Raw genomic sequence first — 14,427 nt, forward strand, 5'->3', positions numbered from 1 at the left:
TTTAGAAGGTAAGAGACTCCTGGAGGTTTGAAACCTGTTCAGTCTGATCCATCTGGTGAGAGTTGAATTCTAGGCATGGAAAGCACGAGCTTAAAGAGGTAGAATTTTATTGCTCACCTGGGATTTTGTCCCTTAGAATCACTGGGGACATTAGGGTTTGTCCTTTTTGTTTCACCTTTTCCTCCATCCATCTCTCCTTTCTCTTCGTCTCTTGCTTCTTTTGTCCTTTCTCCTGTTCCCCTTCGAACACCAGGATGTGCATGCATGTGTGTGTGTGTGTGTGTGTGTGTGTGTGTGTGTGTGTGTGTTGCGGGGCAGTGCTCTGCAGCTCCCACTGTGCGAGGTCCACCCAAATATGTGGGGCTGAACTAATGCTCAGGCAGTGATCCCCAGCAGTGACCTGGGCCATCCTTTGGGCTATCTGCTGCGAAACCTCAGCCTCCCGTCCTCAGTCTCTACCCTGATTGGCTGAGCAGGGGGTTATTGACAGGGAGGAGGGTCAGGTCCTTGTTGTTCTCTTTTAAGACCAAGGAAATAAGTCATAATCAGTTCTATGTTTGATGAATTTTGCTGCTTCTCTGCATTAACTGTCTCTGAGCAGTTCATGATTCTCTCTAACATTGCAGTTCTCCTCAAATACTTGCTGAATTATTACTGTCACTGTTGTTGTTCTGGAGCTCATCTGAGAGCACTTTATTCAGGTCATTCAATGTCTGAAATTCAAGATCCGATGGTTATTTGAAAATAAGAGCTCTTGGGTCCTATTCCCAACTCTGCCACTGCCTGGCTGTGTGACCTAAGACAAGTCAATTCTCCTTTCTCAGCCTTAGCTTTTCCCTCTTTCAAGTAGGGATAATAATGATCTGCTCCTACCTACCTGACAGTGGGTGGAGGATGGGGATCCATTGGAGAGTGTCACTTGGAGTAGGGCATAATATGAGGTATCCTATTACGTTTATTCAGAGCAGATTAACACTTAATAGAATAGCTGAAATATTCTATTTTATTAATATTTTTTTATTTTGAAATTGTTAAGAGCAGCAACAACTTAGCTCAGATTGAAGCATCTTATCTAATTTTCAAGATCTAAGCATCTCCTCCTTGTGTGCGATGAGACAATTTAACACACTGTGATGAACAGGAGATGCTTTTGTTCTGCAACAAAATCTTTTTGCAAAGAATTTTCATCCCACTTGTTATGATTTCAAGAAACAATCTGGTTTAGTCTGAATGGGATTTTCTGACAGGAACGGTTTCAATGGAATTTCCCCACCATCTCGATTTCTGAGCTCTATCCCTGCCTCTGGGGGGGGTCTGTTGTCCGTTAGAACAGGAGTCAAGACTGGTGGCTTCTCTTTCTGGTTCTGCCACCACCTTGCTCTGTAGGGCCTTGGGGAGGTCACTTTCCTTCTCTGGACCTCAGGCTCATCCCCATCTGTCCAATGGGAACAGGAACAATTCTCGAACTCTGGGCAGTGGTGAGCCTGAGTGAGAGAAGGGGTGTTAAAGCCCTGTGTGAAGGAGAAAGGGGAGTTTCACAGTGTTTAGCACCAACGAATTCTAAAGTTTGCTAAAATGTCTAGTCTGTGGAAACAGGAAATGATCGGGGCCAAACTTTTTAACCACTGCCCTTTTTAAAGTCCATTCAGGGATGTGAATCCCTGTCTTTTAGGTACCTGGGGTTCTTTGCCAGCAGGAGAGAAGAGGTTCCTGCCTCCATTTTTGTGGCCTTAACAAACCAGATGTTGCGCCCCAGTTCTCGTCTGTGACCCTTGAAAAAGAACATCTTCCCATCTATGAAGAAGACAGGACCTTTCTCTAAAAGGGGAACAAAGAGACCCCTGGGACTTACAGACTAGCTAGCCTCACTGCCATTACTGCAATACATTCTTAAATAATCAGTTTGTCAGCAGCACCTACAGGATCATTTGGTTCTTAGGACTAGTGAGCATAGATTTGTCAAGAACAAATCATTCCAAACCGATCCTTTTTCCTTCTTTGGCAGGGTTCCGGGCCTGGTGGAGGTGGGCAAACAGTAGATGGGATCTAGCTTGGTGTTACTAAGGCTTTTGACACAGTTCCGTAGGACATTCTCACAAGTGAATGAGGGAAATGCAGTCCAGCTGCAATCAGTGTAATGTGGGTGCAGAGCTGGTTGAAAGCCCAGACTCCAGGAGCCCTTCTCCATGTTTGGCTGTCCAACGGAGAGGGTGTACCTAGTTGGTCCAGCAGGGATCTGTCCGGGGTCCAGAACTATTCAATATTTTCATGAATGATTTGGAAAATGAAGTGGAGAGCATGCTTCTAAAATTTGCAAGTGACACCAAGCACTTTGTAGCACAGGATTGGAATTCAAAACACCCTTAACAAATTGGAGACTTGGTCTTCTTGAGCCAAACTCCGTGGTTGGGCCCCTCTCTCTAGACTGGGCTGAAGTGAAACCCCAGAGCCAAACTCTCCTCCTGGGCAGTGAGCTCCTCCCTTGAATGGTCAGATGCTGCTTAACACTGTCAGAACAGCTTTTGCTGGGGGATTCTCCCAGCACTTTCCAATAGTGGGAAAGTATGAAATCCCCATTTGACTGCTGGGGACAGAGCCCTAGATGGGGGAGAAACTTGCCCAAAGTCCCCCAGGAAAGGAAAACAACCAGCAGTGGAACCAATAGTAAACCCAGTAATGGAACTCAGGAGTCCTGGGGGTGTGCTAGGGTGACCAGATGTCCCGATTTTATAGGGATAGTCTGAATTTTGGGGTCTTTTTCTTATCTAGAATCCTAAAACCTCCCACCCGCTGTCCTGATTTTTCACACTTGCTGTCTGATCACCCTAGGGTGTGTACACGTGTGGGTCCCAGCTGCTCTCTGCCCCCCTCATTGAAACACATGTGCAGGGTTACTGCCCTGGGAACTTCAGGGCACCAGTGGACATAGAGTTGGCTGGAGGTAGGGTCTGGCTGCAGGCAGGGCAAGGTATGCGGGGCTGGCTGGCTTCAGGCAGAGGGGTGCGTCAGGGGTTGGCTGGAGACATGGCAGGGGATGCGGGGCTGGCTGTAGACAGGGGGTGCAGGGCTGGAGCAGGCTGGGGGAGTGGGGGCTGGTTGGCTTTGGGCAGGGCCACGGGGGAGGTGTGGCAGGAGTTGGCTGGAGACAGGGCAGGGGGTGTGTTGGGCTGGCTGTGGGGCTGGCGGCAGGCAGGGCAGAAAGGACGTGGCTGGTGCAGGCAGGGCTGTGGGGCTGGCGGCAGGCAGGGCAGAAAGGACGTGGCTGGTGCAGGCAGGGCAGAGGGTGCAAGTCTGGCTGCAGACAGGGCATGGGGCGGGGCCAGTGCAAGGATGCTTCACGCCCTAGGTAAAACTTCCACCTTGCGCCCTCCTCCCCCCGCACCCCCACCCTGAGGTGCCCCATCCGTGGCAGCTCCCCCACTCCACCCTGAGGCGTCCCTCTTGTGGCCACTTCCCTGCTCTGCCCTGCGGCACCCCCCCCCTTGCCCCAGCTCACCCCTGCTCCAAGCACGAGCACTCCAAGCCCACCGTGGCCACATCACTTCTCCCACCTCCCAGGCTTGCGGCACCTAAGCCTGCCAGGAGTCAAGCACCCTCCTCTGAGCCACAGCAGCCCTGACAGTTGACAATAGAAGCACCTTAACCCCTGAGTTCCTTCAATGTGTCCCCCTCCGGGGTCCAGCTCCGATCACCAGATACTCAGGGTATGTCTATACCACCTGCCGAATCGGTGGGCAGCGATCGATCCAGCGGGGGTCGATATATCGCGTCTGGTGTAGATGCAACACATCGAGTGCTCTACCCTCGACTGCTGTACTCCAGCTTGGTGAGAGACCCAGGCAGAGTCTACGGGGAGCTGCAGCAGTCAACTCACTGCGACTGTGACATTGTAAGTATAATCTAATATCTCATTGAAAGGTGACAGGGCCAGAAAGAGTTAATTAACTCACCTCACCGACTGACCTGACCCATAGGTGAACCTTAAAAACTAGTTAGCAAGATATGTAAATGAACAGAGCTTTGAAATGCAAGTCTGCAGTGTTAGAGGTAGAAGGGGAGGTGTTTGCTCAGGTCTTGTGATGTAAGCAAACAAGTCTTGTCTGTTGCTATAGTTTTAATTCAAAGAGCAAAAAAGGAATATTAACATTTATGATAATACTTGAGTGAAATAGTATTATTGTCTCTGTGTCTCTTTGAAGGTTGTGGTAACCTGTATTTGAACTGTTTGATGGATAAATTATCCTGTACTAATTGCCAGGATATTTGGTACGAGAGTTAAGCCTATTGTTTTCTCAGTCCGAAAGGCTGCTGGAAATGTATAAGAAGCCTGGGGCACGATCCTTCTTTGTCTCAGATCTGCTTTGGGTTTCAAGAGGGGAAAACCTTAAGCCACAAGGATTGATATACCCAGTCATTGACTGGAGCCACCCTGAATATGGAAATTGGACTATAACCTATGGACTATTTCTAAAAGGACTTTTGGCAATTACAAGCTCACCTCTACTATGTATCTAAACCTCAAGAATTAAATTCAAGTCTATATGTCTTTTAATCTTTTAACCAACACTCTCTCTCTTTTCTTTTCTAATAAATTTTAGCTTAGTTAATAAGAATTGTCTCTAGCATGTATTTTGGGTGAGATCTAAGTTATAATTGAACCTGGGTATGTGGATGATCCTTTGGGATTGGAAGAATCTTTTGTTTTATATGATGAAGTAAGATTTTCAGAAATCATCATCATATCTGACAGGTGTGTCTGGATGGAGGCCTGAGGCTGGGTACTTTAAGGGAACTGTGTGGTTTAAACTTCTAAGTAACCAGTGAGGTACTACAGAAGCTGTTTTGTGCTGGCTTGGTAAATCTAAGTATTGAAATAACCACCAACGTTTGGGATTTGTCTGCCCTGTTTTGTTTGCAGTTCACCCTGATTGAGTGACCTGAGCTGGCTCCCACGGGCAGCACCGTCACACCTACATCCAGGCTGTAGGGGTCCGGTGGGTCTTAGGGGCCTTGGGGTGCACAGATACCTACGTCCAGGCCGTAGGGGTCCCGGGGGGGCTTAGAGAGTTTTGGGGGGGGACACAGATACCAATCTCCAGGCTTTAGAGGTCCCAAGGGTGCTTAGGGGGTTCATGAAGTGCACACATTCCTAAATCCAGGCTGTAGTGGTACCAAGGGGGGCTTAGGGGGTTAGTGGGGGGCATAGATACCTACGTCCAGGCTGGAGGCATCCTGGGAGTCTTAGGGGATTTTTGGTGGCCCAAAATACCTATGTCCAAACTGTAGGGGTGCCAGGGGGTCTTAGGGGTTCGGGTGGGCACAGATACGTATGTCCAGGCTGTATCTGTCCCGGGGGGAGGTTAGAGGTTTCGTGAGGGGCAGAGATATCTACGTCCAGATTGTAGATGTCCCGGGGGGGTTGGGGGGTTGGGAGGGTACAAATACCTACGTCCAGGCTGTAGGGGTTCCTGGGGGGTTAGGGGGTTTCTGAGGGGCACATATACCTACATGCACACTGGAGTGTCCCAGGGGCCTTCTGGAGTCTATATGGGGCACAGATACCAATGTCCTGGCTGTATAGGTCCCTGAGGGGCTTAGGGGGTTTGTGGGGGGCACAGATAACTACGTCTAGGCTGCAGGGGTCCCGGAGGGGCTTAGGGTTTGTCACAGAGTGTGCAGGAGTCTGGTCCAGCACTCCTTTTCTTGGGACTCACAGTGACTCTCAGCCAGCCAGTAAAACAGAAGGTTTATTGGACAACAGGAGTAAAGGATACAGCAGAGTTTGGAGGCACAAGCAGGACCCCGCAATCAAGTCCTTCTGGGGGTTCAGGAAACATAGTCCCCAGTTTGGGATTCCCTGAATTCCAACCACCCAGACCAAAACCGAAACTGAACTAACCCAACTCCCTCCAGCCGGCCCCTTCCTGTGTCCAGCTTCCCGGGCAAAGGTGCTGACCCTCTCCTGCCTGCCTAGCTTGAGTTACAGGCTGAGCACGTGTCCAGTCCTAAAGTCACCCCCTGCTCTCCCATCCCCCACACAGACAGTCCCTACTCCATCACAGTAATGCCCAGAGCATTTCCCCCATGGAGCAACAGTGGCACCGTGTGGCCATGCAGGGTAATGCACAGAGCATTTCCCACATGGAGCTACAGTGACACTGTATCAGAGGGGTAGCCATGTTAGTCTGGATCTGTAAAAGCAGCTAAGAATCCTGTGGCACCTTATAGACTAACAGACGTTTTGGAGCATGAGCTTTTGTGGGTGAATACCCACATGGACTTTTTTTGAGGGTCGAAATGACAGTCTGGACCTCTAGGCAGAAATTGTGGAAAAACAACATCGCTTGTTGAAGATGGGTGCTCATAACCTAAGTCGTGCAGAACGCAATGCCATCCACAGCCTCAGAAACCACCCAGACATTATCATCAAAGAGGCTGACAAAGGAGGTGCTGTTGTCATCATGAAGAGGTCTGACTACCAAAAGGAGGCTGCCAGACAACTCTCCAACACCAAATTCTACAGGCCACTTCCCTCAGATCCCACTGAGGAATACACTAAGAAACTGCAAAATCTACCCAGGACACTCCCTACACTAACACCAGAACAAATCAACATACCCTTAGAGCCCAGACCAGGGTTATTCTATCTACTACCCAAGATCCACAAACCCGGAAATCCTGGACACCCCATCATCTCGGCCATTGGTACTCTCACTGAAGGACTGTCTGGATATGTGGACTCTCTACTCAGACCCTATGCCACCAGCACTCCCAGCTATTTCTGTGACACCACCGATTTCCTGAGGAAACTACAACGCATTGGTGACCTTCCAGAAAACAGCATCCTAGCCACCATGGATGTAGAGGCTCTCTAGATGAACATCCCACACACAGATTGAATACAAGCTATCAGGAACAGTATCCCTGATGATGCCACAGCACAACTGGCTGCTGAGCTCTGTACCTGTATCCTCACACACAACTATTTCAAATTTGATGACAATATATATCTCCAGATCAGTGGCACAGCTATTGGTACCCGCATAGCCCCACAATATACCAATATTTTTATGGCTGACCTGGAACAACGCTTCCTCAGCTCTGGCCCACTCACGCCCCTTCTCTACCTACGCTATACTGATGACATCTTCATCATCTGGACCCATGGGAAGGAGTTTCTGGAAAAATTCCACCATGATTTCAACAGCTTCCACCCCACCATCAACCTCAGCCTGGACCAATCTATACAGGAGGTCTACTTTCTAGACACCACGGTGCAAATAAGTGATGGTCACATTACCACCACCCTATACCGCAAGCCTACCGACCGCTATGCCTACCTTCATGCCTCCAGCTTCCATCCCGGGCACATCACACGATCCATTGTCTACAGCCAAGCACTGAGGTACAACTGCATCTGCTCTAACCCCTCAGACAGAGACCAACACCTACAAAATCTCCACCAAGCATTCTCAAAACTACAGTACCCACAGGAGGAAATAAGGAAACAGATCAACAGAGCCAGACGTGTACCCAGAAGCCTCCTACTGCAAGACAAACCCAAGGAAGGAATCAACAGGACTCCACTGGCCGTCACATACAGTCTCCAGCTAAAACCTCTCCAACGCATCATCAGGGACCTACAACCCATCCTGGACAATGATCCCACACTTTCACAGACCTTGTGTGGCAGGCCAGTCCTCACCCACAGGCAACCTGCGAACCTGAAACATATTCTCACCAGTAACTGCACACCGCGCCATAGTAACTCTAGCTCAGGAACCAATCCATGCAACAAACCTCGGTGCCAACTCTGCCCACATATCTACACCAGCGACACCATCACAGGACCTAACCAGATCACCCATGCCATCACCGGTTCATTCACCTGCACGTCCACAAATGTAATATAAGTCATCATATGCTAGCAATGCCCCTCTGCTATATACATCGGCCAAACTGGACAGTTGCTACGGAAAAGGGTAAACGGACACAAATCAGATATTAGGAATGGCAATATACAAAAACCTGTAGGAGAACACTTCAACCTCCCTGGCCACACTATAGCAGACCTTAAGGTGGCCATCCTGCAGCAAAAAAACTTCAGGACCAGACTTCAAAGAGAAACTGCTGAGCTTCAGTTCGCCTGCAAATTTAACACCATCAGCTTAGGATTAAACAAAGACTGTGAATGGCTTGCCAATTACAGAACCAGTTTCTCCTCCCTTGGTTTTCACACCTCAACTGCTAGAACAGGGCCTCATCCTCCCTGATTGAACTGCCTCATTATCTCTAGCTTGCTTGCATATATATACCTGCCTCTCGAAATTTCCACTACATGCATCTGAGGAAGTGGGTATTCACCCATGAAAGCTCATGCTCCAAAACGTCTGTTAGTCTATAAGGTGCCACAGGATTCTTTGCTGCTTTTACAGATCCAGACTAACACGGGAAACCCCTCTGATAAGTGACACCATGTGGCCACACAGGGTAATGCACAGAGCATTTCCCGCATGGAGCAACAGTGACACCGTGTGACATCACAGGGTAATGCACAGAGCATTTCTCTCATATAGGAACAGTGACACTGTGTGGCCACGCAGGGTAATGCACAGAGCATCACACCTATGTAGAGGCTGTAGAGATCCCTGGGGGGCTTAAAGGTCGTGGGGGGCACAGATAGCTACATCTAGGCTCTAGGCATTCCAGTGGGGATTAGGGGATTCATGGGGGACACAAATATCTACATCCGGGCTAGAGAAGTCCCTGGATGGCTTAGGGGGTTGTGGTGAGCACAGATACATACGTCCAGGCTGTAGTGGTCCCTGGGGGTTTAGGGAGTTGGTGAGGGGCACAGAAACCTATGTATGGTCTGGAAGGGTCACTGGGGGACTTAAGGGGTTGTGGTTGCGCAGATACCTACGTCCCGGTTGGAGGGGGCCCTGGGGAGCTTAGGGGATTTGTGTGGCATACACATAGCTACAACCAGACTAGTGGGGGCCCTATGGGTCATAGGGAGCTTGTGGGGGGCACAGATACCTGCGTCTAGGCTGGAGGGGTTCTGGAGGGCTTCGAGGGGTTGTGGGGATCTCAGATAACTATGTCGAGGCTGGAGGGGTCCCATCGTGGCCTGGGGGTCTGTGGGGGGCACAGATACCTGCGTCTAGGGTGGAGGAGTTTCGGGGGTCTTAAGAAGGTTGTGGGGGCACAGATACCTATGTCCGTGGTGGAGGGGCCCCATCATGGCTTAGGGGATCCGTGGGGTCAGAGATAACTATGTCTAAGCTGGAGGGGTCCCCGGGGGAATTAGCTGTGTTGAGGGGGGAACAGATATCTATGTCCCGATTGTAGGTGGCCCTGGGTACCTTAGGCGGTTTGTGGGGGTCCCAGATACAAACATCCATGCTGTAGGGGTCCCGAGGGTCTTTGTGGGGCTCTGAGGGTCACAGATACCTACCTACATGGCAGGGAGTCAGGTGTGGTCAGACACTGTGCTTTAACCACATGCAGGAACCATGACTTAGCTGGCTAAAACACTTGCCTCGTAAGCAGGAGATTCTAGGTTCAACTCCCAGTGATCCCTAGGGGAGTGGCTTTTGGGGCACCTGGTATTGGTTACTGTCAGAAGACAAGATTCAGAGCTAGATGGGCCTTTGGTCTAGCCCAGTGTGGGTTTTCTTATTGTTTAAATTATGCTCAGAGCCACTGATAATAGAGTTACTGAAAGTTTGGGAGATAAGAGCTGATAGGTCAGTGGTCCAGTCCCCTTGCAGATGACCCCCTCCCTCTGAGACAGGGGCAGGTCTGAGCTCTCACACCAAATGCTCAGTGTGGCTGCCAGAATCTGTGGGCAGCTCATTTAATTTGCATTGAGGGTTGAGTCCTGCTTTGTGCCCAGTGTCTGAGAATGAAAATCCTAAACCGCCCTTTGAAATAAAGAATGCAGCAGGATGAGTTATTGTCCCTGCCCCAAAGCAGACAGACCAGTGGAGAAATGCCATTGAGTCCACGGTAACACTCCACTGCCGTTTTACCTTTTTGGCTTGCTAAACTCCCTCCCAACCTTGTGGGGTCCCAGACCCCGGTATTAAGCCTAAGCCTAGACGTCTAAACTGCAAATTTACCACCCCACGGCCCAAGCCCCAGGAGCCTGAGCTGGCATGGGGCAGCCCTGGGTGTTTCATTGCAGTGTGGGCATAGCCTAGCATTACGTCCACACTGCCGTTAACACGCCCAAGTCACTATTCTCAAACCCTGGATCAGCTGATTCAGGCTTGTGAGGCTTGTGCTGCAGGGTAATAAAATTACAGTGTAGACACTTGGGCTTGAACCCAGCCTCCGAGACCCCACGAGGGGTGAGGGTCTCTGAGCCTGGGCTCCAGTCTGAGCCCAAATGTCTACAATGCAGTTTTTAGCCTCACAACCTGAGCCCCAGGAGCCCAAATCAGCTCATCAAGGCCAGCTGGGCACAGAAATTTTATCTCAGTATAGCTGCACTCTCAGGGTATGTCTCCATTGCAATGTAAGCCCAGGGTTAGCAGAAGTCATGTCAGCAGCCCCAACACATAAACTTAAACCACGAGGAAAAGACCCACCCACAAGTAAGCTGGGCAGTGTCCTTCTCCCTACAGTTCGTAAGTCCAGCAACCAAAAGTCCTTTAACATGAGCCATCCCCTCTCTGCACCCCACTCACAGCTGTTGTCCTTAGTCAGTGCAAGCCCAGAGGTGCCTCTGTAGAGTTCACCTGCCATCCTGGGTGGAAAAGGGGGAAAATAAGAAGGCACCGTACTCATTATGTTGTCTAGGGACTCACTCACCCCTCCACAGCCACCCTGACCTAAAGCTGGTGTAACACATAAATTTTAGTATGAAAACTCAGGCCCCAGCCCACTTGGCCTTGGAACCCATGTCCCCTGCCTAGCAAGTGCTGTTGAATTGAGGGTGAGTCCCTCCATCGGGATCTGCCAAGCACAGTTCCGCTGCCCTTGATTCACACAACAAGGATAACAACCCTTTATTTCTCCTGCCCCAATAACCAGGAGACTGGAAATCCAACACCAGGCAAAAGTGATCATTTTGGCAAGCAACCAAACATATTTCCAACATACTGTAAAATTCACTTGCAGACTTATACATGAAACCTTGCAAGAAAATCTTCCTGAGGGAATCTGAGGCACCTGTAGCTGGGGGGAAGGAGGGAGCTGTGCTTTGGGATTGAGGAGCACTGGGAAAAGGAGGGGGCTGTGGGTTGGGACAGAGGAGAAGGGTGAAGAGGAGCAGGCGCTGGTTGGGAGCGAGGAGCAGTGAGCAGAGGAGGGACTGAGGGTTGGGACTGAGGGGCACTGGGCAAAGAGGGGACATGGGTTTAGGCTGAAGAGTATCCTCATTTGGCGATCCAGCAGAACAGGGGAAGGCAGCAGGTGATTCTCATTCCGTAGGGATATTTTTTGTGTGTGCGTGCAGGGGAGGAACATGCTATATGCCCAGAGGCCTTTATTCCTCCACCCTGAAAGGACAGAGGGGCTGTCAGGAAGTTGCCTCTTCAATACCCCCCACACAAAGGCCCTTCTTGGGAAAGGCAAAATCCTGAAGAGAAAAAACAACGTCAAAGAGGACTCCAGAAAGACAGATTTTTAAGGTATAGTGAGCAGTTCATCACCTCACCAAGGATTTGAACCCTGGACCCTCAAACTAAGAGTCTGAGCTCACCCGCCTCATGAAGCAAAAGTGTAAGTTGGTGCAGAGGAGAAACTAGTCAAGAAAACAAGAGCAGGAAACAATAGGGGAAACCTGCTGCTCTCTCTGGCCTGGTCAACACTACAAGTTTATATCCAAATTAGCAGCGTTAAATCACATTAACATTGCATCCGTCCACACAACGAAGCCCTTTATATCGGTATAAAGGGCTCTTAATACCGGAATCTGTACTCCTCCCTGATGAGGGGAGTAGCACTGAAATCAGTATTGCCATATTGGATTAGAGTTAGCGTGGCCGCAACTCGATGCTATTGGCCTCCAGGTGCTATCCCACACTGCACCATTGTGACTGCTCTGGACAGCAATCTGAACTCGGATGCACTGGCCAGGTAGGTAGGAAAAGCCCCGTGAACTTTTGAATTTCATTTCCTGTTTGCCCAATGTGGAGCACTGATCAGCACAGGTGACCATGCAGTCCCAGAATCAAAAAAGAGCTCCAGCATGGACCATATGGGAGATACTGAAGCTGATCTCTGTATGGGGAGATGAATCTGTTTTATCAGAACTCCGTTCCAAAAGACGAAATGCCAAAACATTTGAAAAAAATCTCCAAGGCTATGATGGACAGAGGCCACAACAGGGACTCAACGCAGTGCTGAAACTTAAGGAACTGAGACAAGTGTACCAGAAAGTCAAAGAATGAAATGGACGCTCACGGAGGGAGGGGCGACTGATGACTGTAGCCATCCCACAGTTCCCACACTCTCCGAAAACCATTTGAATTCTTGGCTGAGCTCCCAAAGCCTGAAGGGTCAAAAACATTGTCGTGGGTGGTTCAGGGTATATGTCGTTCCCCCTTCCCCGTGAAAGCAAAGGGAAAAAAATCCTCTCTCATCTTTTTTTCAATGTCACTGTATGTCTACTGGATGCTGCTGGCAGGTGTGGTGCTGCAGCACTACACAGCAGCATTCCCTTCCCTTCCCTTCCCTTCCTGATGGCAGACGGTACAGTAGGACTGGTATCCATCATCGTCGTCCCGTGAGTGCTCCTGACTGGCCTTGGTGAGGTCGGCCGGGGGTGACTTGGCAAAAATGGGAATGACTCGCAGGTCATTCTCTTCTTTAAGTTTTGTCTGATGGAGATTCAGTCCTGCCTGGAATATCATAGCAGCTGGAGGCTGCCCTCCCCTCCCCCCTTTGAGCTCTGCTTGCAGAGGCAATAATGTCAGTGTTGTTTCAAATTCCTGCATTCTTTATTACTTCATCACACAAATGGGAGGATAACTGCTACGGTAGCCCAGGAGGGGTTGAGGAGGAGGGAAGCAAAGGGTGAGGCTAGAATGACATGCAGCTCATCATTTCTGTGGGATGCCTGGGGCTCTGACCCAGAGCGACCGTTTGCCTCTCTGGTTCTTTAGTAGGCTTGGCTGATAGTCTAGGCAGAATTGACTCTCCATTAGATAAAACTTAAAGAAGGGAATGACCTGAGGAGTCATTCCCATTATTGTCCATGCACCCCCAGCTGACCTCACTGAGGCCATCCAGGAGCACCTATGGCAGCAGCAGACGGTACAGTATAACTGGTAACTGTCATTGCCAACTTGCAAAGCAGCAGACGGTACAGTATGGCTTGTAACCATCTTTGCTAACTTGCAAAAAGCAAAGGGATGCTGCTGTGCAGTGCTGCAGTACCTGTTGCTGTTAACAACATGCAGTAGACATACAGTGACAGTGAAAAAAGGCTGAACAGGCTCCATGGTTGCTGTGCTATGGCATCTGCCCTGGCAATCCAGGGAAAAGGGCACGAAATGATTGCCTGCCGTTGCTTTCACAGAGGGAGGATTGAGTGACGACATTTACCCAGAATCACCAATGATGCTGTTTTTACCCCATCAGGCATTGAGATCTCAACCCAGAATTCCAATGGGCAGGGGAGACTGCGGGAACTATGGGATAGCTATCCACAGTGCAACCCTCTGGAAATTGATGCTAGCCTCGGTACATGGACGCACACAGCCGAATTAATGTGCTTAGTGTGGGCGCGTGCCCTCGACTTTATGCAATCTGTTTCCAAAAAACGGTTCCTGTAAAATCAGAATAATTCTGTAGTGTAGACATAACCTATGATTAACAACTTTGGTGGCTAATTGAAAGGCTGATGGTTCAAACCCAAGTGAAGATGGAGGTGTTCCTTTTTAAGTGATGAGAATCCAGTACATTTTATCAGGTAGAAAATCTCCTCAGTGCTGGTCTAGCCTCATTTGACAAGCATAAGTGGCATATAGGAGAAGCTTTTTTGCCAGATGCTTGGTGGTATAGTGGTGAGCATAGCTGCTTTCTAAGCAGTTGACCAGGATTCAATTCCCAGCCCATGCAATGAGATGATGTTTTCTCCCCTGAGAATTGATTTAATTTCAGTCACATTGTATCAGTTTAGTGATGGAATGAGAGAATCAGTGTCCCAAATCCCAGCAGGTAATTAAACACCCAGCGGAGGAAGAAAGGGGCGGGACTATGCAATGAGCAGTTGGAGTCATCCTGGTATTACAATGTTTGGTTTATTTTTTAAAAAAATTTCCTTTACTTCCCTCTCCCCTTTAGACTCGGAGCCTTTAAGGTCAGAAGGGACCAGTGTGATCATCTAGTCCGGCCTACTGCACTTTGCAGGCCAAAAGACCCCACCAACCCACTCCTGTAAGAGACCCTGGAGGGGAGGCAGCTTTGTGCTCT

The 14,427-nt window shown here is 49.6% G+C and overlaps 2 protein-coding genes across 3 annotated transcripts in view; both read left to right on the plus strand.

Moving 5' to 3' along the window:
- Nucleotides 1–4,560, plus strand: part of LOC127039398 (zinc finger protein 501-like) — a 110,439-nt gene extending 105,879 nt beyond the window's left edge. For both annotated transcript variants that reach the window (XR_007770955.1, XR_007770956.1), the window contains exon 6: nucleotides 4,200–4,560. The gene's annotated coding sequence lies outside the window, so the exon portion shown is untranslated. The remainder of the gene's footprint in view (nucleotides 1–4,199) is intronic.
- The window catches only part of LOC127039361 (zinc finger protein 345-like), a 255,743-nt gene that overhangs the window by 31,621 nt on the left and 209,695 nt on the right, over nucleotides 1–14,427 (plus strand). The gene's annotated exons all lie outside the window — the stretch shown is intronic.

This window comes from Gopherus flavomarginatus, chromosome 23 (assembly GCF_025201925.1).
Source record: "Gopherus flavomarginatus isolate rGopFla2 chromosome 23, rGopFla2.mat.asm, whole genome shotgun sequence".
In the NCBI taxonomy this organism is placed as follows: domain Eukaryota; kingdom Metazoa; phylum Chordata; order Testudines; family Testudinidae; genus Gopherus; species Gopherus flavomarginatus.